The following is a 14,345-nucleotide window of genomic DNA, read 5'->3' on the forward strand; positions in this document are numbered from 1 at the left end:
GTTTAAAGGGATTGTGACATGAAAAACACATTTTTCTTGATTTTTTGTGTTTTGTTGGGTGTCTTGACATCAATTACACCCACAAAAAACGACCTTTTAACATTCAGTGTATTGTGTGCTTTCTGGGAATTTCCGCATAATTATACAAAAATGGCGCATCTGGTTGGGTGGCGGACCTATACGTATACGTCCGCTAAATCACCGCCCCCTCCACTGTTTAGAGCCCCCTCTGTTCTCATCACCGGAGGACAACTGCTAAAAAGACCCGCGGCCACTGACTGGACTTACGATAAGGGGACACTGCTGCTTCGCATGCCTTTATTTTTGTGATTTTTTGCTGTGGACTGCTTTGCCGTGCTCCTTTTCCGTGCATGCTTCGCCTGTCGCTCCCGGCTTAACTCTCCGACGCCGCTGTGAGCGTATTGCTTGCGGGGTGCTACGGTGCTGCCTTCCAGTCCTCTGGTCCCGGACTTCATCCCCGGGCTGTAGTCGCCCTGTCTGGGCTGTGTGTTGCTGTTTGTGGTTCGGTGTGCGCGCGTGTGTGTGGAGACGGCAGAGGTGTGTAGCAGTTGGGTTGGAGGAGGTTGGGAGGAGGAGCGGGGCAATGATTGACAGGAAAGGGGGAAAAGGAAGCGTTTTTCACTGCGCAAAAAACACCGTCATCTTCAAGCCAGGCATGGAGTACTGGAGTGAAGTTTTTCTCGTTACACCTTTTTAGACACATTTGAGGGATATTGGCCAAAACTTTTAATAGTGTTAAAAGCATGTTAAAAATTATGTCACAATACCTTTAATGACATCTGAATGAGGCCTCCTGTGAGTGTTGTTATTTTGGTTGTACAAAGGCTTTTAAAGATATTTATCTAATTTAAATAGGTAATTTATTCTGTGCATCATTACTTTTTAATCTTATTCATATGCATTTACCCATTAATTTAAAATATGTGTTGTAATTGCATTAATACTGCACAGCTGTGCATGTCTGTAAGGGAGCTGTTAAGCTATTTTTAAAGGTAATGAATTTAGTCTTTTATTTACATGGTAGCAGTTTATCATTGGCTTCACTCAAAGAAGAAAATGTTTTAGTTTATATTGATGTTAATAAACATTCTCATAATATCACATAAGCCTTTGAAGTGAACACAGTGAACAGAAAAATACCAGGATGTAACAGACGTATCGTGACGGAGCCCAAATATACTGAGATGTACTGTACATTTTTGTCCACATTGCCCAGCCCTCTCTCATATGGTAATCTCTTTTTTCATGTAGCGTGTCAAAAGCAACATTTCTATTTCTCTGGAGCTGAATTTGTGCCCTCCAGAGTCCAACATTCTCGTCCATTGTTGCACAAATCGAGCATTCTCTCTCCTCCATGCTCCACGTTCTCCAACTGCACAACTCCTTCATCTTCTAGAGAATCAATTTTAGAAGTGACTTTAAAGAACTGCCTTGTTGTTGCCAACAGCTGCGTGCTGCTGCTTGAGATTAGGATGTAAACTGTGAGAATGACACAAAGTAGCGAGGCAGCAAACTGAAAATCAAAACAAGAAGCTGGAAAAGTCCATAAAACCCCATGGTGTAGACAGCAGCTGCAGATCACGTCCCGCTTTGTCACTTCCTATAACCATGTGCACATTACGCAGTCATTTCATTTTTGCCGGCAGAGAAATTCTCTTTTTGCAGTTTGTAAGATGAAATGTCAACGCTCGGTAACACATTTTCATGAAAAGATCCATCATGCACCTGTGCCAAAGCGGGTTTGGCAGAAAATAAACACATTGGCCACCGTTTCTGTTTTCTTCTGTGTTTTACATGGAGGAATATGTTAACTCCACATGCTGAAGAAAGACTATTATTTCACCAAGCATCTTTTTCGACTGTAATTTTTCTTTTGAAACAAGTAGAACTATTGTTTCACATTTCATTTAAAAGTAATTCATTGTTTGACTGTGAAACAAGGTGACAATACAAAAAGAGCCTTAGAGTAAATCAACTGAGTTATACAGAATATAACTGCAAAACGATGTAACCATGGTAATTATTCATCATGTAAGACTTCTGCAATAAGAGAAATACAAGCTACAATCAGGAAAGAAAGTAATTCAAAGGGTAAACAAATCTAAAAATATCTGTCCTCTGTCAACATTCATCATCATGTAGCAGACAGCTGATTTTCTGTTTTATGATTTCCATTGGCTTTGTTTTGATCTCTGAGACAAAGTCAATCATGAGTTTTCAAAAGTCATAACTAACACACACACACACACACACACACACACACACACACACACACACACACACACACACACACACACACACACACACACACACACACACACACACAGCCACTAAGACATATACATATACACACACACATAGCCACACATACACACACAGCCACACAGACATATACATACACACACACACACACACACACACACACACACACACACACACACACACACACACACACAGCCACTAAGACATATACATATACACACACACATAGCCACACATACACACACAGCCACACAGACATATACACACACACACACACACACACACACACACACACACACACACACACACACACACACACACACACACAAATATACATACACACTAGCTTGTTCACCTGCATGCTTGCTCTGTAGTTTTTGGGCTTAGTTAGTCGCGTTAGCTTAGCTCAGACTTTGATTAGATCTCCAGATTTGGGTCGATTGCTGCTCGTGTTTTGGCCGACTCCGTGTCGGTTTCGTGTTTCGTTTGTGGTTTTTATTGCAGATTTCCAGTGCTCGACGTGTGCCTCCGTGTGTTCTTGCTTCCTGGTTTAGCAGTGGATGTCACCCACCCCCCCCCCCCCCAAAAAAAAAACCTCTCTGGGTTTGTATGTGTATATATATGTATGTGTACGCGTATGTGTGCGTATATATATGTATATATTTAAATACAGTAACAATGCACATATAAATGCCTTAGGTTTTTACCAGCATGGTATCAACCATTAATATGTGTGCAGACAAGGTAAAAAAAACGAAAAAAAAAAAAAATTAAAAGGAGCTTGAGGCCGGATTGTGGCAAGATTTATGAAAAAAATCCGTATACATTTTAAGTTTTCTAGTAATAATGTCAGATGAAGCGTTCCAAACCCAAAAGAATGAGCCCTCTAGTGTATCTCTCCTTTGCCTTGAACAGGCTGTGTGCTGCAATTCGGTCCCGAATTTCCCGCGCTGGGCTGCGGATGTGACGTCACATGACGCTGCATGTGCATTCTCCCCGTTCTCCCGTGCCGGCTTCACTGTTGGCTGCAGTACCCCCAACGGCCGTCGTGGTGAAGGGTGGCGCTAGAGAGTCTCATTTCTTAAAAGGAGCCTCAAGCTCCTTTAAACTAATTTAAATTCATGGGAAGACATGATGCAGATTCTTATTTCCGCTACAGTGGCACCAAAGGAACTGAACACTGAACATGCTGCTTAATATTTGTGTATCTTTTCCTGCTCTGCGTTGCTGACTTTTGCCCAAAGTAGCCAAGTCAGAGATATTTTCATAAGATGACTCATGAAGACTTGTTCGTGATTCTGTGGCTGGACAACGTCCACCTTTCCTCTTTGATAAATGATATGTGTCACTACATATAATAGCAGTCATGTTTTTGTTGGCTTAGAGGTGATGCATGCAAATCTCAGCATTTTGCATGCTGTGGAGTGTTTGGGTAAAAGACAACGCTGTACAGTAGCTGTGCTCCACACCTGCAATTTCACAAATGACAGATTTTCACTGAGCTCTCTTGGCAGGAGTCACTATAGGACAAAGATGTGCTCAAATCAGAAACAGGACTGAGTGTGCTCATGGGTTTGTAAGAATTGACACAAGAACCTGAGACCTGCATTGGGATTTGTGTTAGTGATGGACTGGAAAATAACCAACTATTTAAAACCTTTAATAAAGGGAATTTCTACAGATCTAGTAGTAGTTAATTGTGTTAAACAGCTGAGATATTTGACTTTCCTTAAGTAATATCTTACTATGAGGTAAAAGCTTAAATAAATGAAAGCATTGTGCTTTGGGGATGTTAAAAAAGGAGGTAGTGTTTCAGTGTATCAGTTTATGTTGAAGGGAACACAGCCCTCCATTCTGTTTGTGGTCATGTGAGTGTTGGGACGGTGATCTGGACAAGTTACTAGTTCTTAACAGGGGCCAAATGATGACACAAATTCACACTTGGACCATTCATCCATCGATCCATCCACCCGTCCGTCCGTCCGTCCGTCCGTCCATCCGTCCATCCATCCATCCATCCATCCATCCATCCATCCATCCTAAGGAGTCCCCAGGCATGCTGAGAGCTATAATCACTCCAGTGTCCAGGGACCTGCTCATACAACCTCAGGTGGCTCCTCTTGATGAGAAGGAGAAACCACATTCCTGCTGACACAATACTGATCTGCTTGTTGATTCTCTCATCCATTGTTGAATTCCTCCACTTGGGGCAACACCTTGTTCCCCACCCAAAGAGGGAATCCCACCCTTATCTGTATGAGAACGATGGCCTCAGATATGGAGGTGCTGATCCTCATTCCCACTATTTCATACTGCAAACTGCTCCAGCAAGAACTTGAGATCATGGCTTATGATGCCAATAGTTCATAATCATCTGCAAAGAGTTGAAATCCTGAGGCCACCATACCAGACACCCTTCACCTGCTGGCTGTGCCAACAAATTCTGTCCATAAAATCGCTGCTCATGGAATCCATCTCTAACTTATTGCTGGCAATGTGCACAAAACTAACAGTGTTTCTATAGAGACTGAATGCTGTGATGCAACAGACCTGGCTGGTATCTCATATTCCAGGAGCACTTCTCATAGAATACCCTGAGAAACATGGTTGTCAAAGTTTTCTCTAAGTCCACTAAACATATATGGGCTGGGGGGGCAAGCTGCTATGCCCCCTTCAGTAGGCTAGTGAGAGTAAAGAGCTAACAAATTCACGTTGTTCGTGACTACAAACTCTCTGGTCCCCCTTCTTAAAAAAGGGAGCCACTATCCTAGTCTGTCATTCCACCGCAGCAGTGTATCAACCATGTCACCCCAGCAGCACCCAGAGCCTTCAGGAACTCCAGAGATGTAGAACACCACAGAAAAATACCCTGTTATGACATCTGAACCATGGAACTTTGCTGAGACATGGGAGTGCTAACTGCCATGTAACTACCCATTCATTTTGATAGTAAATATTTGCCATAATAGTTTTTTTTTTAGTTCTAGTAGCTCCACATGAAGAGTCCACAAATGAGTGGGTCATATTATTTGTGTAATATGGAGTTTTGGGAGTTGTGAATTCTTACTTTTAAAGGAGCATGAGGCTCCTTTTAAGAAATGAGACTCATTAGCGCCACCCTTCGCCACGACGGCTGTCGGGGGTACTGCAGCCAACAATGAAGCCGGCACGGGAGAACGGGGAGAACGTGCATGCAGCGTCATTTGACGTCACATCCGCAGGACAGCGTGGGAAATTCCGGTTGCAGCACATTTTGCAGCACACAGCCTGTTCAAGGCAACAGAGAGATACACTAGAGGGCTCATTATTTTTGGTTTGGAACGCTTCATCTGACATTATTACTAGAAAACTTAAAACGTATACAAATTTTTTTCATAAATCCTGCCTCAATACTGCCTCATGCTCCTTTAAGAGAGACCTAATTCAGAATGATGTGAAGTTGTGGGTGGAGATACTGATGGGGAGGCTAACAACTCAAAGCTAAGACTTAGGTATAGGACTGACATATGACATACAGTATGACAATCAGACACTAGACCGAGTGTATTTGTCCCAAAATCTCCAGATGATTCTATTGCTGTTTGAATCACATTGTTTAGGGGGAACTACGTCACTGAAGCACAATGTCAACCAGTTACCGTGTTGTTATGTAATCTTGTGGTCCTGTCAAAAATCATAATTATGTTTTTAATTTGCTGGTTTTTATTATGTTAGCATGGTGTAACCATAAATAGAACAATGTTTTATTCATAAGCTCAAATCAAACAGGGGTCAAATAGTATTCCTGTAGTATTCATTATTTTCTGCCATCTATAATATAAACTTGATGGAGAGCCAAAATGTCTGTTTTGTGGGGGGTCTGAATGAGACCAATCTGGCTGTGATCATAAAAACCATGAAGGGAAGTCAGAAAAAAGGGCAGAATTTAGTTTTTCCAACGAAGAATAAAATACAAAAACGGTGGCCTCACAAACGGATCTATGCACACATCACCTTGTGTTAGAATGTTTTCACTTTGGCACCTCAAGTGGACCAGCAAAGAGACGGGGCATGTACAGGGTCATACATTTCTGGGATGACACCTCTCTTTGGCGATGAGTTGTGCAGTCACAGGCGTTTAGCTGTGATGGCGACACTGACAGAAGACAAACCCACAGTTTGTTGGAGAGCCGCCGGCAGTATCTGGGAATGACATGTGGGTTATCGTTGTCACACCAGCACTGCGTCCTCAGTGAACATTTCCCATGAACTGCACAGCTCCAGATAGCAAAACGACAGATATGTACAAGATTTATCAGTAAAAGAGTCCGGCTGTGGAAAAAGTCTGATATAAAGGTGAAAGGACAAGACAAAATTACTCCTTCCATTCTGCTTGTCCTGTTTGTTACCACCAGTAACAATATTTCTGAGACGAGAGGCGCATTTCCACCAGCAGGAGTTCAGGGTAAATCTGCCGGACAGGAACCTCTAACAGGGCTGACCTTATCCTCGGCCCTTCAGCCAGCGTGTCTCCATTACACCATAGTACCACACAAGAACCTTTGACTGAAAAAATAGCACAGTAATGTGTTTTTTTGCTCTTCGCAAACGGCCAGCAGCAGACCAAACAACGGACGCTACTTGCTTTTTTGTTTTTTAAACGATTGAGATTAAAATAAACCACGGACTTCTATATTGGTGTAATATGTCAACAAGACCTGAACCAACTGTTCAGTCCATCCATCGTTTTTTTCATGAACTCTAATGGCGCTTTTACACTAATACCTACTCAGCCCAACTCAACTCGCCTCGCCTCTGTTTTGCGCTTCTCCACTAGGGGTAGAGCCGTGCCGAGTAGATACTTTTCTGTCACTACTCTGCTGAGGTTCTAAGCGACTGAGCCACCGATTGGTTATGGGGCGGGGCCGTCAGATGTCTGAGTCAGGAAGGGGAAATCAGCGAAAGAGAGACTCGCGGCTTCTTGTTCATTTTATTCGACCAGCAATGGCAGCGCAAAAGTCTGTTTGGTGATCCAAATCTGAGGTGCAGATGTTCATAAACCTGGTGGCTGAGGAGAGAATTAAAAAGGGATGTAGACGGGCGATAAAGAACGACAAGATCCACCAGGAGCTCTGTCACTTCTCAGCTGCTCGCGACTCCCAGCTGACTTTTCAGCAGCACCGAGACAAACAAACAAACAAAAAAGCATTGCTGCTTGAAGCTTCTCTCACTCTCATTTTTTAACTTGATATCAAACACAAGTCACAGACCCAGCAGCACATTTATCATCTGCTCCAGGTTCTACATCTTTAGTGTTGTTGTCTTTTCCGTTTAGATCACACAATCAAATACGTCACAGCAGCTTCGCTCCAACCTCCTACTTCTGGTCTGGGTATTGAAAAGAAACGAGGGCAAGGCGAGTCGAGTCGGGCTGAGTAGGTACTAGTGGAAAAGCACCATAACTGCATCAGATGTACTCGTAGCAAAATGTCTCTAGTACCAATGCTTAAATGATTTGTGGTCAAAGAATTTAAGTTCACGTGAAAGGGCTGAACATAATCTCCTGCTTTCAGAATAGCCAATCAGCAGAGACCCCCCAGCAGGTAGCCCCTCTGGGCCGAAAAACGTCCTGTTCTTTGCCCCCGCAAAGGTTCCTGAAGGCCACATTTACAGGGCGGTTCCTGGTAATGGAGACATGCACAACCGGCCTGGCCCCAAAAAAATCTACCTGGGTCTCCCGCTAGGGCTGTTCGATTAATCGATTTTAAATCGTAATCGCGATTATGTAATTAGAACGATGTTAAAACGTAAAATCGATTTTTCACTTTATTTTTTTTTTATTTTTTTACCTTGTCTGCACACATATTAATGATTGATGGAAATACCTCTCAATACCTGCGACAAGTGCCCCATCGGAGAGGCTCTTTAGTGTAGGAGGGGGCGTTGTAACATGCCACCGGGCATCCCTCAAGCCAGATGCCGTAGACCGGCTCGTGTTCCTTGCAAAAAACTTGCAAATGTGAATAGCAAATGTAATGACTGACATTACACACCTCTACCTCCTTCATGGGTTGCATTATTATTTAGCATGCAAAGACCCAGTTTAGTTTAATTAGAAAATGTCTTGTTTTATTTAATTGGAAATATAACTTACTGTATGTTTGCAAGTGCTCATTTGCTGATTTTTTTTTTCAGAGATAAAACTTTATATTTTATTATATTTTCTAAAACTTTTTTTCAACTTATTTTACAGAGTTTTGCACTTTATTCATTCATTTTTGGTTTAATAAGAGCAAAGTTTGCACTTAAAGCCCAATGGGGCAAATGTTCAATAAAAAAACAGCATATTTGAAATAATTTCTTTGCCTTTTGTCAATTCACAAAATAATCGTAATCATAATCGAAAATCGGATTTTGAGAGAAAAAAAATCGAGATTTTATTTTTGGGCAAAATCGAACAGCCCTATCTCCCACTAATGGAAATGGCCCTAAGAAGAGGAAAAGAAAACTAGAACAGAATTTTGAGACAGATAGTCGTTCCAGTATATGGGCAGTCATTTGCCCTGGAGTGACCATAGATTAGGCGTCATGGCCTGGATTCCCTCCATCTAAATTGCTTCACATACTGAACGGAGAAAACGTTAAGAATGAATTGAGCAACTGAGCTGATGGAGTCAGGCTTAGCCGGGAGCTATTCTCATACTTGATACATCCAAGCAGCATTAACAAGGATCCCAGGGGGCTGGTACAATTGAGGGCCAACCATAAAGAGGAATATGAATTCTCACACTGATAGGACAGGTTTGATTATATGCTCATTAATGCTACTGATTTAGCATCATTATCACACAGCTATTATCACTATCAACATAAATCATAGCCAAGCTTAGAGACAACTTTAATCAACATGGCCGACTAATTTGATGATCATCAAAAAAATATCAGAAGCACTGATAGCTACATTTTTCTTTTTAGTTGCTGTAGTCATATGGCTTTAAGGAAGTTAATGCCAGTACACTGGCATCATAATGTACTTATGTATGTATTATTATGTAATAACGTTAATCTAACCTCTGGTACCACAAAGAAGTATCTCTCTTTTCTTTAATCATAAAAAAGATCTCCATTATTTTTTCTTTCTGTAGGAAAATTTTGGGATTTATCCCAAAGAAACCATGATTCCCATGGTTTCTTGCCTGTGGCATCTGCTGCAAATCTGAAATGAGGGAAATGAGAGAAACACAAAAAAAAACACACAACGGGCACACAAGCAAATGTTGCATTATTTTTCAGAATCAGAAAGTTTATTGCCAAGTAGTTAAACACACACAAGGAATTTTTAATATTGTATCCCAAAATGCACATCCACATCCCAAGATATCAATTGTTGCCATTGAACAAAAATCTACCATTTGGGTATAAAAGCAACAAGGGAATTAATTTACTGGAAAATCATCAACTGCATGCAATAGTCATTTTAAATTAGAATGCAATTTAACTTTTCTCCTCATGTACAAAGTCAGCGATGCATCATGTATGCGTACCTTGAAATATTTAAATAAATAAATTACCTTTAAACTTTAATATCATACAGTGGCGAGAGAAAGCATGTGTATCCTTAGGAAATACCAAATATTCTGCACTAACGTGCCATAAAATTTTAACCGATCTTCCTCAAAATCACAAAAACAACATGTTTAAGGTGATAGCTCATAGACAATTATAATTTCTCATATCTCGATTTAACAAGGCGATTCAATATGGACAGTGCTTGAAGAAAATGTAAATAAACACTGAAGTGGATTACTATTTGCAGTTTAAATTTCAAGATGCTGCTGCACATGCTACAGGATGTCAGGAGAATCCTCCGTGTAATCGAGATCCTCTACAGCCACCAGAGGAATCCACTGCTGGTTTGTTGTCAACCAGCGTAATTAACCATGTCAGTTCTCTTACATTAATGTGATAGAGAATAAACCCCTCGTTGACCTCAGCCTTTAAATTTGTTATCATATAAAGTGGATGGGGCCATTTGACAGTGGACAACATGCTTTAATTCTGCCTGTCAAAGCCCATTTGAAATGATTAGCTTTTTTTCTATTGATTGAAAGGGGAATTTCTCCTAGCACTGAAAATCGTAGAAGGATTATCGGCTATTCAAAACTGCCCTTGCAATTCAGCAGTATGGATGTCTACTGTCAGTGAGTTTTAAATCCAAGTTGAATAGTCGTCTCCAAAATCACACCTTTGCATTGCTAAATATGACCCTCCTTGCTGCAGGGTAGACAGGCTGTCCCAGGCTCCATGTGTTTGGCGTTGGTCTAATAGGCAGGGCCCAGGGCCTTTTTTTCTTTCCTCTTCTACAGTTCATCATAATAATGATGATGATTCTATTGAGCAGAGTTCTATCATTCACCTGCAGACTCTTCAATTATAAACTGGCTGTTTCAGCTGTCTTTTTTTCATCATGTTTTCATCATGTGGAAACTGTGGAACAGCCTGAGTATGGAGCTAAAACAAAGTCAAAAGATATCACAATTTAAAAAAAAAATACAAAGAAAAATTCTATGCAAAATCCAGATGCGAATAAACATGTAGATATGTACAACCCGTTGCCGCATATATATATATATATATATATATATATATATATATATATATATATATATATATATATATATATATATATATATATATATATATATATTTGTATTCTGTTTTTTTTTCTTTTTTAACATGCATGTTCGAAATAAAATCTTCAAATGAAACCAAGCTGTTGCTCGAGGAACATTTTATTTGTGTCCTTCAAGGCCATTATAAAGAAACCTTGAAAAAAAGAAAAAAAAGTTTGCTTGATTTAAACAATTTGTCTTGTTGGAGGGAGAGTGAATCCACGTTTAACATTTGTGAACTTTAACACTCATTATCATCACAGTAGTGAGGATTAATTTTTCCATCACAAGAGCAAACTCTCTTGACAGAACTGACCTTTGACAGAACTGGCAGCTGGAGAGCTGATAGTCAAATAAACCTGTCAGACCTTATTAGCTGTGTTACACCATCCATTCCTGTTGACCTCCTTTGTTGGGAAATACTGTCTTAATGAAGAGGCATGTTTTGCAGACAATTATGGTAAAAAAGTCATCATTAGAAATCCACCTTTTGAACTGGGCTTGATACCAATGGCATAACTGATATTGCTTATAAATCCAATTATTTTTTTATACCCTTATTAATGCCAAAGCAAGATTCAGGGAGGAAGCAAATACAACTACATGTGCTTTTAGTCTCAACACAACTGCTTTACTGTCTGAAATTCTAGGTAGAACAACAGCAACAGGTCAGTAACATAACTCCTTTCCAGGTAACAAGAGTATCTCCACTTTGACTACAGCCAGAGATGGGGGGACTCGAGTCGATGACTTGACTCGAGTCCAACTCGAGTCGCCAGATTTGTCTTGTTAAAACATGTCTTGTTTTAAAAAATAAAATAAAAATAATTAAATTGCTGCATAACGGCAAACCTGGCAACTCCTCCTCCACACAACGCGACGTGCCTGCATGAGTCCAGTGCGTGATCAGCAGAGATGGAGAACGGCACTCAGACCAACACCGTCCCGAAAATCATACATTTTGGATTCAAAGATTATCAGACAACACCAAATAAAAGAGGAGCGACATGCATCATCTGCAATGTTAAAATTACGGATACTGCAAGCACAACGTCGAATTTCATCAGACATTTCAGGACAGCTCATAAAGAAAGGTGAGTAACGTAGGTTAAAGCTAGATGGATTAACGTCCTGATTATTATGTTGCTTCTTGGCTGCTGACATCAGAGATACTACTAGGCTAGTGGATTGATAAGTTAATTTTTTTCTTATCAATGATTTTTTACTTTAGCTAAAAAATAAAAAGCGGCAAGTAGCTGCAAGCGGCGCCAACGTAGAGTAACGAGTAACGTTAGTTACACCGCGGTTGAATTGGTTTGATATTGGATATTGGATACAGTGGTGTAAAGTAACAAAGTACAAGTACTTCGTTATTGTACTTAAGTAAGATTTTTGAGAATTTGTACTTTTATTGATATTTTCATTTTTCTGTACTTTTACTTTTACTTCGTTACATTTTCAAGGAAAAAATCTTACTTTTAATCCGCTATATTTAAAATTGGACACGTCGTTACAGCTATACAGTTACACCCAACTGTCTGTCACTGCATTATCACAAGTCCAAATAAATGTCATATGGTTTGTCTTATTTCTCAGCACCCACCAGCATTGATAATGGTTGTTACAAGATCAGAAGCATATGGTTCCTTTTTTTTTTTTCTTTTTTTGTCTGCATATATATTAATGGTTAATACCATGTTGGTAAAAACCTGGGGCATATATATATGCATATTTAATATATAATATATGCATTATATGTATTGATTTTATTAATATATATATATATATATATATATTTTATATATATATATTTTTAATATATTTTTATATATATAATTTTTTTTTTTTTTTATATATATTTTTTTTTAAATGTGAAGGGAAGGTTGGGGTCGGGGTGGGGGGGGGACATCCGCTGCTAGTCTAAAACGCGAAAAACACAGGGAAATGCACAACAAGCACACAAGCCTTGGAGATCTGTAAGAGAAAAAACAAACAGACATGAGAACAGACAGATACACAAACAGCAACCATTTCAGGTCCCTAAGACTGAATCAAAACTAGGCTACTGTGATTATCTGTACCCCAAAACTGCAGAGTGAGTATGTAGGTGAGTGAGCAGGTGTGTATGTCTGTGTAACTGTGTGTGTGTGTGTAAAGCCAAAACGATGCTCTACCTGAACTGTAACTACAGTGGAGGAGGGAGGGCGCAAGACGCGCAACCATGCCACCCGAGAGACCAGAAGCCGACAAGGAAGAAACCCAAACCCAGGCCAACAGCCGCCCACAGAGGGCCGAAAGAGGGAGGGAGGAAACCCCCCATAGAAGCATATGGTTCTGTCACCACCTGCACTCTGCTTCCCCAGCCACTCATTCATTCATTGACTCTGCCACGCCCACACTCCACTCCACCTGGTGCAATCAGGACTGATCACTCACACCTGCCGCTCATTACTCTGCCATTATTTAGTCCCCTGTTCTACTCACTCTCATTGCCAGATTGTTCTTAGCCATCTTTGCAAGACTTTCCCACGTTCTCCTTTCTGACTTCCCGTTGCCGACCCTGCCTGTTTTTGGACTCTGCCTTGTCTCCTGTTCCCCGGTACCCGACTTAGTCTTCCGAACCTGACGCTGATTATTGCCTACTCCTTGTCCTGCCCGTTCTTCGCCTCTGTTGTGGCAAATAAAGTGAACCAGACAAGCTACCTCTTTGTGTTGCATTTGTTTGTGTTGCATCTGCCAGGTCGTTATAGGTTCTGATTCTTGATGAAATGTGGAATATGTTCTGAGATTAAACAGGTTTCCAATCCTCACCTCTACTTCTGAATTAAGTGTTAATTTACAGTGCATGACAATATGATTTTGCTAGGCAAGGCAAGTTTATTTCTATAGCACCATTCAACAACAAGGAAATTCAAAGTGCTTTACTGAAACATAAAAATAAATAAAGAGCATGATTTAAAATTTAAACAAAAAAAAACACTCACTCACTCATCTCACTCATCTTCTTCCGCTTTATCCGTTCCCGGGTCGCGGGGGCAGCAGCCTCAGCAGGGATGCCTAGACTTCCTTCACCCCAGACACTTCCTCCAGCTCTTCCGGGGGGAGTCCGAGGCGTTCCCAGGCCAGCCGAGAGACATAGTCTCTCCAGCGTGTCCTGGGTCTTCCCCGGGGTCTCCTCCCGGTGGGACATGCCTGGAACACCTCCCTAGGGAGGAGGGACATGCCTGGAACACCTCCCTAGGGAGGAGGGACATGCCTGGAACACCTCCCTAGGGAGGAGGGACATGCCTGGAACACCTCCCTAGGGAGGAGGGACATGCCTGGAACACCTCTCTAGGGAGGCGTCCAGGAGGATCCGATACAGATGGCCAAGCCACCTCAGCTGACTCCTCTCAGTGTGAAGGAGCAGCG

Source organism: Cololabis saira, chromosome 24, assembly GCF_033807715.1.
Source record: "Cololabis saira isolate AMF1-May2022 chromosome 24, fColSai1.1, whole genome shotgun sequence".
NCBI lineage: Eukaryota > Metazoa > Chordata > Actinopteri > Beloniformes > Belonidae > Cololabis > Cololabis saira.